Source organism: Mastomys coucha, unplaced genomic scaffold (assembly GCF_008632895.1).
Source record: "Mastomys coucha isolate ucsf_1 unplaced genomic scaffold, UCSF_Mcou_1 pScaffold9, whole genome shotgun sequence".
Taxonomy (NCBI): domain Eukaryota; kingdom Metazoa; phylum Chordata; class Mammalia; order Rodentia; family Muridae; genus Mastomys; species Mastomys coucha.
The window spans coordinates 75,245,102-75,255,282 of NW_022196915.1; the positions used below are offsets into that span (position 1 = coordinate 75,245,102).

The window sequence follows — 10,181 nt, forward strand, 5'->3', positions numbered from 1 at the left end:
CCATAAGGAGGAATAACAATATGAACTAACTAGTACCCTCAGACAGAATTCCCAGGGACTAAACCACCAACCAAAGAATACACATGGTGGGACTCATGGCTCCAGCTGCATATGGAGGATGCATAGAGGATGACCTAGTTGGTTATCAATGGGAGGAGAGGCGTTTGATCCTGTGAAGGCTCTATGCCCCAGGGAAGTAGAATGCCAGGACCAGGAAGCAGGAGAGGGTGGGTTGGTGAGCAGGGGTAAGGGGGGAGGGAATAGGGGTTTTTTGAGGGAAAACCCAGAAAGGGGATATTATTTGAAATGTAAACAAAGAAAATATCTAATAATAAAAAAAAGAAAGGGAAAGGGGTTGGCATGAAGAAGACTGGGAGGTGGGATCGGGAAGAAGACAACATTTAGGATGAAAGTAAATAAAATAATTTATTAAAAAATAGAAGTCAATTTTTCAGTTGATTTAGATACATAAAAAGTCAGAAGTCAATTTATTATTATTTTAAATTATAATGGTAGGGAACTTCAAACTCTTATCATCAAAACGATAAAATGAGCTTGATGTTCATATGTCCATTGTGTTAAAATGGGCTTTCCTTGCAAGGTAGCACAAATTGTCATGTGTCGATAGCTTAAATATAATTTACAAATCATTGTAACCATATCTTTCAAAATGTGTGGTCATAAGAGTAAAACAATTATGAGATCATGAATCATTACACTATCATGAATCATTAACTTTGTAAAAAACATTTTAATAAAGTTTAATAAAGTTTAATAATATATTTCAGATAGAAAAGACACATTCAGAGGGACAGAATAACTTATATAATCTATTTCAAAAGTGAACAGAATAAAATTACCAAAACTGTAATTGTATGCCCAGCAGCTATCGATTTTCATGAGGTATTACTAGAATGATCAAAAAGAAAGGGTCAGTTTGCACAACAAGCTCTCAGGAATGATGAGACAAAGGCAGAATAATTTTATTTAAAAAGATCATAGTCTTAATGACAATGGTAGAGTCACCAAGAAATACAACTTTATTCTGATTTTGGCTGAAGGCTGCAGCATTGTATGCTGGTTTCTGTGTTTACTTTCTGTTGTAGAAATTAGACTTCATTGATTTGAAACCTACAATATTTTATTTTAATGAAAGTTTGGGCATTCAAAGATCTAATACAGCATGGATTTCTTCCTACGTTGGCTCGGTGACAGTTGCCAGGGGACACACTGCCATGTTTTTAAATAGCTTTCTGATGCTGCGCTGACCTCTGGTATTGAATGCTCCATGTTTCCTTTCAATGGGAAGGTAGGTTTGTGCATTTTCAAAAACTGACAGTGTCACAAAGGAACTAAAGAATAGTTATTCTCTGAACCTTGAAAGTGACTTTTGTGTGGCATACAGGAAAATAGGGTGAGCATTTACCTCCTGGAACATTTCAGTTTTCCAGGACAAAGCTATGTTATAAGGTAACCATTTTTGTATGTGTGTGTGTGTGTGTGAATTTCAGAAAAGTTAAATCCATATGCACTCTTAGAAGAGACATTTTATTATAACAAGAAAAATGTGTTGATCTAGAGCAGAGTGATTAGGCCATTTGTCAAAGAGAGTTACTGTTTCTGATAACATTTACAGGTCACACATACTTTTCAAATCTCTATAGAAGTAGGCTTGCTCAAATGGAACTTCCCCACCTGAATGGGTGTGATTGATCGTTAAAAGTAAAGAGTGAAATACTCTGTGAAATACTTTCTACACTTACATTACTGATGGGGAAACTTGGAATGGAATTTAAAAAGAGTATTATGTCCATTGAAAAGTTTTAGTAATGAGTATAATAAATGACTGATATTTTAGAAAGCTAAGCATTATGCTGCAGCTTCATACAAATTTTATTACTGAAACAATACTATGACAAAAGCACTGTCCTGGCCTTAAGATGGAAATTCTCTTTAAATGTTATAGAATTTCAAAAATTCTATTTGATTAGATGACTTAATATTTTATAAATGTCAAGTGGCATTGGATTATTACATATCTTTTTAAAAATATATATGATGGAAAAACCAATTTTACTTAATTTAAAGCAGAATATTGGGTAAAATATTTCTATAGGATAAAAAAGCTTTTAAATGTCTATACATTAAGCTATTATGCATATTTCTTAATCAAAGATACATATATATATAAATAAATAAGTGTGTTTATATATACACACCTATACTACATCTCAATTTAGTTTTAATCTGACCTTTATTAGGAATCATTTTTTATTTTTATTCCATGCTAATTTCCAAAGTAAGAATATCTAAGAAAACAAAAACTTGTTGGTTAAAAGGCAACATTTTTCCATCAATATATGTGTATGGAGTTACAGTGAAAAGGAAATATCAAAATTATAAATTTCAGCAACATTTAGAAACTAGAATTGACTTATAACCTGTTAGAAAGTGCTTTGTTCAGCAGCTCCTTCACATACTAAAATTAAACAATACAAAGAAGGCTTAGCATGACCACTGTGCAAGGATGGCACACAAATTTATAAAGCATTCTATTTTTTGAAAAAAAAAACCTAGGGAATGTATTGCTCAAAATATTTCCTCTATTCAAAATAAATTCAGACTAAGATTCACCTGAATCATAGACTCTCAGCATTCTTAATGCATACAATTTTGATACAATTCCTCATGTAGTGGTGAGCACAAACCATAAAAGTATTTGTGTTGCAGTTTCATAACTGTAACTTTCCCATGGTTATGAATCACAATATACATATATACCTGATATGCAGCATATCTGATATGTGATCTATGTTAAAGAGTTGTTTAATTCCCAGAGGGATTACAAAGCACAAATCATACAACCATAAAATTATAAAACAGAGCACTTTTAGGAAATTTTAACTTTAATGACAATAGTTTGTAATATATATTAAAATATCCCATATATATAAGTTAAAATTAATTTTATATATTTTTCTCATAAAAATGGACTGATTTTTAACCAATGTGTGAGTATATGTAAATTTTAATTGAAGCAAATCTGTAAGTAGTCTCTGAGTCTTTCAACACCTAAACTACTGTGGAAATATTTTTTCTTTTTAAATTACTTTAACTTTAGCATGAAGACTTCTATGGCTTATCTCTCTCTCTCTCTCTCTCTCCCTCTCTCTCTCTCTCTCTGTCTCTCATTGGAGACATTCTCAATTTATTTATTTCAACTACATTAGTCCACATACTTCTCTGTTATGGCTATGAAATCCATCACTGTTGTTCATTCAGCATCTCCAAGGCTTGCCTTAGAGGGGTGTGAGGGAATTGGAGAATTCCACAGGAAGGGATCCTGTGGAAGTTACTGGTTTTAATATGTAATATTTCTAACAAATGAACTGATGGTGGGTACAAATTCATTACTTGTAGTCAGAAGTGTCAAGAAATGCTAATTTTCATAATATGTGTATACATATATGTATGTATATAATTATATGATGTTTTAGATAGTCATGTATGCAGTCATATATATATATATATGAAAACATTTAATTTCAGGAGTATGCATTAATTCAAATTCATAATATTATGGAAGTCATGGAATTTTTGTGTTATGATTTTCTTATGTTAAACATATGTAAAAACAAGTATTATTTAGTTTACTAGTTATTTGTATGCTCAAAATTGTTATAACTTAGCAGAATATTTATGCAGATTCAAATAGTACCTATACAGTTTTACAAATCATAGCTGTATGCCAACATGTATAATAATGTTACACATTTTTTAAAATAATGATATTCCTCGTATAGTATCATAGACATAAAACTCTGAAACATCGCATCAAATTTAAACATAGATTAGTCTACTAGCAAAGTTTGACTTATGATCTATTCATGGGTGAAGAATATGCCTGTCAGATAGCCAATATACAGTAATATTTGCTTAAATAAATGCAAAAAACTAAGGCAAACTTGATATAAAGGATGTCTATAGCATCAGAAATACAGATTAGAGACATGTCAAGAAGTTTTAAAAGCCCAAGATTTTTTCCTAATATGTTCAGGTTTCATTTTTTATAATGGGGCAGTGACATTAAAATGACATGAAATGTCAAGACTCCAGACATTAATCAGGTCATTGGAGACATTCTCAATTCATTTATTTCACTATATTAGTCCACATACTTTTCTGTTATGGTTATGAAATCCATTACTGTTGTTCATTCAGCATCTCCAAGGCTTGCCTTAGAGGGTTGTGAAGGAATTGGAGAATTCCACAGGAAGGGATCCTATGGAAGTTACTGGTTTTAATATGTAATATTTCTAACAAATGAACTGATGGTGGGTACAAATTCATTACTTGTAGTCAGAAGTGTCAAGAAATGCTAATTTTCATATTTTATCTTTTCCTATCCTGATGGTTTAATTTAGGCATTTTAAGTAAAGAATGATCTGCTATTTTTCCCCATTGTGTAGTGATAGCTGCTATTAAATTTCTACTCTTAATTCTGTTGGATTCTGCATCATATTGTTATTGAAAAAAGTATTCTCAAAGACAGTATGCTGCTTAAAAAATAAATAAAGGCAAGACATTAAAAGATGAGATTATTGTAATAGACCATACCACATAAACATTGAGGTAATTATATTGGGTCTGATTCTCAAGTGAACCAAGGTTATAAAATTAGTTGATAATACCCATCCTACTTAATAATTCACATGTGCAATAATTCACCATATCTGTGTATGAAATTGACATAGTGATAATCATGAGAGTTGAAAAATAAATTAAGAATACATTTCTTGTCTACAGACATGAAAAAAATTCAACCTGTTAACTTTTCCTGTTACTTAACTACTCAGCAAAATTTCCTAATAATCCCTTAAATCCATGTGCATAATATGAATTATAAGTGTCAACTTTTCAATATTCACATTCCAGTTCTTTTTGTTTTCTAAAAATGAGTTCTCTATTGATATAAATGGTGTTTATTTTCTTTGTTTTCAAGACAGTGTTTTTCAATATAGCTCTGGCTGTCCTGGAACTCACTTTGTAGACCAGGCTGGCCTCAAACTCAGAAATCTGCCTGCCTCTGCCTCCCAAGTGCTGGGATTAAAGCCACCACTGTCCGGCATATAGTGTTTCTTATATTTTTGGTAGTGAGTCTAGCCTTTAATGGCTGAGCCATCTTTCCAACCTATAAGTAGTGTTCATTAAAAACAGAAATGGGCTTCTTTTTTTCTGAGATTATGAAATTAATGTCAAAGATTATTAAACAATCTGATAAAAAATTCTTGGATTCCTTATTTTTTAAGTGCATTTCTTTAACTTTTCTTTTTTCTTTTTTATTGTTTGTTTTGTATTGGTTATTTTGTTTGCTTACATTTCAAATATTATTTTTCTATGTATGGATATTTATCTGCAGTTATGTGCAACTAAATACTATAGTAACGAATGCCAGAAGAGGCACAGAAAACCCTGAGACTGAATTTACAAAGAATTGTGAGCCAACATTTTTTTGTTTTTGGTTTTTTGTTTTTCTTTTTGTTTAAAATGTATTTAATTTTTTTTTTTTTACAGTCCAGATTTTATCCCCCTTCTGGTCAACCCTCTAACTACTCTACTTCCTATATCCCCTCCTCCCACCTCAACACTATATCCACGAAAATGTCCCCACCACCTCCCCAAACCTCACACCCCCACCACACCAGACCTCCCCACACTCTGGGGTCTCTAGCATCTTGAGGGTTAGGTGGATCTTCTCTGATTGAGTTCACACCCAGCAGTTCTCTGCTGTATATGTATAGGGGGCCACATATCAGCTGATGTATGCTGCCTGGTTGGTGGCCCAGTGTCTGAGAGATCCTGGGGGTCCAGGTTAATTGAGACTGCTGATCCTCCCTCATGGGTGACCTCCTCCTTAGCTTCTTTGCTTTTCCTTAATTCAACCACAGGGGTCATCAGCTTCTGACCATTGGTTGGGTGTAAATCTAACTCTAGCTGCTTGTTGGATCTTTCAGATGGCAGTCATGATAATAGGTCCCTTTTTGTGTCGTCTGTTAGCCTCAGTAATAGCTTCAGGCTTTGGGGCCTCCCCTTGAGCTGGATTTCACTTTGGGCCTGTCCCTGGACATTCTTCTTCTCAGGATATCCTTTTTTTTTTTTTTTTTTTTTTTTTTTTTTTTGAGACAGGGTTTCTTTGTTTAGCCGTGGGTGTCCTGGAACTCACTCTGTAGAATTTGGGTTTCTTCTTATTGCATTTGTGGTTAAATGTTTTGTCCAACAATTGTCTAATTAAATGTTTTACTATGTTATTTTCTAGCTTATAACCTGTAATACATCTAATAGGTATTTCAATGAAAATAACATTTTTATGTTTATGCAATATCCTGCTAAAGACTGATAAATAATTAAGTTATTAGGATTGCTGTATAAGTCAGATAGTGAAACAGAAACTTTTACTGTAACATAGTTTATTAAAACTCTAGTGTGCATGAATTATCAAGGATGGAGAGTGTACAGTAGATTATTTTCCAGTGATACACAGTAGGTGAAATACACTGGGAAAGAGGAGATGCTAAAGGATATAAACTGTGTCATTGAGGTGACAGAAACCTGTGAGCTGGTTATTCTTTGTTAAAGCCATGCCACTAGGTTTGTGTAAATACGTTATTTTAAAAATAGCACCTAACTGACATTAAATGACTTGTATGTACTGCTAATGTATCAACAATGATGATTCTTATCTGTTATGTGAGGCTATACTCTAATGTATCAACAATAATGATTCTTATCTGTTATGTGAGGCTATACTTTTCGATTATATCAATACACAAAAGGCAGAAAACAAGTGCTAGAATTTTTCATCTTTTTTAAAATTATGGTAATCATAAAATCAAACATTCTATTTTCTTTAGTGATACAGAATGTCAAAATACATCTTCAAAATATATATTTACAATCAAGAAAAAAGGATAAGGATTTAAGAATAACTTGATGATATAAAAAAGCAGAATAAAATATGCTGGTCCAATATTCAAATGATTGTCCCAAAGAATTTGCCTGAAAGACTGCCCACAAGCAATGTGCTCATGCCAGAGAATGATACAGTTGAAATTAACAACTAATGAGAAAAATTCAGAATTAGAAAAAAAAAATCTAAACTCAGCTATTTGGATTCCATGAAAATACTCCTGGTTAGGAACTAAGGATTAGTCATTCCAGGTGAGAAGTTTAGCATAAACACAATAACATTGAATTTAAATAAAAACAGGCATAATTATAAAAATATTTATTCATAAAATTACAGTTTGTTATACATATAAATTGATCTTAAATGAGAAATTCATCTTATATTCAATTGTGTTGCTACATATGTTTCCTGAAATTTCATTTTATGGTAGCCCACTGGCATAGCTGTCATGCTTTCTCTAAGTATTACCATCATGAAAATTGGTAGTATTTTAAATTAAATAATGTATTACTTTGTTCATGTTCATATAACCTAGTGCATATCATTCTTTGTAAGAAAACCTTCAAGTTTATACTAAAAATAAGAGGTGGTTCTAAGGTTCTGACATTATTGTAATCTCCTTGTACATATTTTTATAGATAGAAAAATATTTTTCACCCAAATGCACAATTCAATAAAACAAGGCCACTTTCTAACCTAAAGACAGTAGTTTTATTCTTTGTCATAAGAAAAAATATGTTGTGATCTTAACCATGTAATGAATTTAATGGCAAGTCCAGCTACCTTAGGCTAAAGGTGGTAGAGCTCAGACGTTCCTGAAGATGGTCGATTACAGACAAACCTGAGTTATTACTAAGATATTATGTTTTGATAATAGTCAGTAGGAAAAATAAAAAGCAATTAGTGATTTCTAGAGGAGTGCACATTTGCTTGTATTTGATTCCAAATACTTGTTTGAGTGCCACAATAGAACTAACTTTCTGTCTTATTGTTTCTGACAATAGTGCTGTTGGTTTGGGCAAAAGTATACAAAAATGTACAGGAGAATCAAGAACCAGAAAATGCATTAAAAAAAGGACAGGTGAAATTCAATGCTGATTTCATAAACTAAATGTATCCAACTTAACATAATCCTGTCTGGATGGTGATGCAGCATTATGACAGATGGGCTAGCAATGGATTAGACTGGAAAAACTGAGAATTATGACAGTGATACTCTGACAATGTATTGTCCTTAATTGACAGTTACCACACTCCACCTGTGTGTGCTGTAGATTTTAAAGTGTGTTCTCTAGCTGATTGTCTGACTCTAGACAAATAAGAAAGGCTGCAAAATGTTGCTTCTGTGTTTGCTGCCTGCTTTACAAGTGTACATACAAGTTTGAATTATTTGGGACTCATCTTCATTTTTATGGAGTGCTGGATGTTATGATTATAAAGTCCACTTAAAATATTCGAACTTCTGGGAGTGGTTTATGGATCATGAGTTAGGGTAGAAATTATTCCCCAGAGAATGTTACCTTTAATTCAGTGATCAAACTAGGCTTTAATTTACTTTTGAAGCCTTTAACATCACCAGAATAAAATATTTTAATAATCATAGATACCATAGTTATTTTTTATTGTATTTAATATATCTGGTTCAAAAGTCAATTTTCTAGCTGTGGAATTACAATAGAGTTATATAACTGTCATTGAATGTATTTTAAAGGTCTGAGAAACTTTTCACATATTTACAATACGGTGCTAATTTGTTACTTATTATGTTATGAAAATAATTAATTTTTCTATTTTCAGACCTATCAGTATTAAGCCTCAAGTATTCTTTTTTTGAAGACACATTATAAATATTTCATAATTCAGACTGCAAATTACTATAAAAATGTTTACTATACCCTAATTCATTTCTGAAAACGAAAGTTCCTCCATACATCACAGAGAGTCTTACAATACCCAGGTGCTATGAGGCAAAACGTCAGCTTGTGAACTCATTCTCTAACAGCTCTGCTACTATACTTTTATCCCTATGTTTGTGATAAAAATGTGGAAAATAATTGTTTGCAATAAAGGCCTGGCTTAGAGAACTTAAAGGAAAATTCAAAACTTTCTGCATGGAAGGTTTGGGTTATTATCCTTACAGGATTTCAGTGAATTAATATTTTTCTACCAAAGAAGTAAGATAGTACTAAATAAGATTCCAGTGAGTTAAAGAATTATTTATAGCTGGGCGATGGTGGCACACGCCTGTAATCCCAGCACTTAGGAGGCAGAGGCAGGTGGATTTCTGAGTTCAAGGCCAGCCTGGTCTACAGAGTGAGTTCCAGGACAGCCAGGGCTATACAGAGAAACCCTGTCTTGAAAAACCAAAAAAAAAAAAAAAAAAAAAAAAAAAAGGAATTATTTATATTTGTTCCATAGTGAATTTGAATATCCTCATTTTCTTAATTCATGTGATGTCAGAGTATCATATTGAACTTAACTTTTAGTTTAAATCTCAGAAATCTTAGTGTAAGGGTTCTATTTATTATTCTCTTAAAAGTTTGTAAATTCTTCATGTGTTACTTTTCTCATTTCTGTTCTGGAATATCTTAGCAGAAAAACAAAACAAAACAAAACATAACCTTAAGAAACAAGATACTAATGTTTGCTCTTGCATTCAAATCTGTTCAGTGGTTGGAACATCTGGCTAGTTTGTGAGAACAAATGACATTCTTTGTTCCCTTTGTGATAGGCAAGGTTGTAGAGATCTTCAACTGCCACCAGAGTTTATAACCCAGGCACAACAATGTCTTCTAACTAGACCATATGTTTCAAAGTTGACCCAACCTTTGAAAACTGCTATAAGCTGGGGGATCGAGTATTGAACTGTGTGGTCTATGATAAAAGATAGAGCAGTATTTCTCATTCAAATTATCAAGGAGTCTAAAAGTAACAATGATTCTACTTATCAAGAAATATCAACTAAAATAAAACTCAACCAAGTTAAAAACTATAAGTCTCAAAATGAAAGGAACATTAAATTGTAAGAGTAAGGGATGGGGACAAGGTGTAGAACACATTCTATCTGTTCACCAAACAGAAACATTTTACTATAAGCTTCTTAGACAATAAGCTCTCTATTCTTTATAAAGAATTTAATGTCCTAAAAGTTATGTTCAAATATACCCAAAACATTGAGAGTGACCTAAAATCTCTCTCTCTCTCTCTCTCTCTC

General features: G+C 32.4%; 1 non-coding gene across 1 annotated transcript; it reads left to right on the forward strand.

Moving 5' to 3' along the window:
- The first annotated feature begins 2,451 nt into the window (after nt 1–2,451).
- LOC116085473 lies at nt 2,452–2,562 on the forward strand. The gene has a single exon (XR_004116578.1). It is a non-coding gene; the product is annotated as a U6 spliceosomal RNA (small nuclear RNA).
- Nucleotides 2,563–10,181: the final 7,619 nt, after the last annotated feature.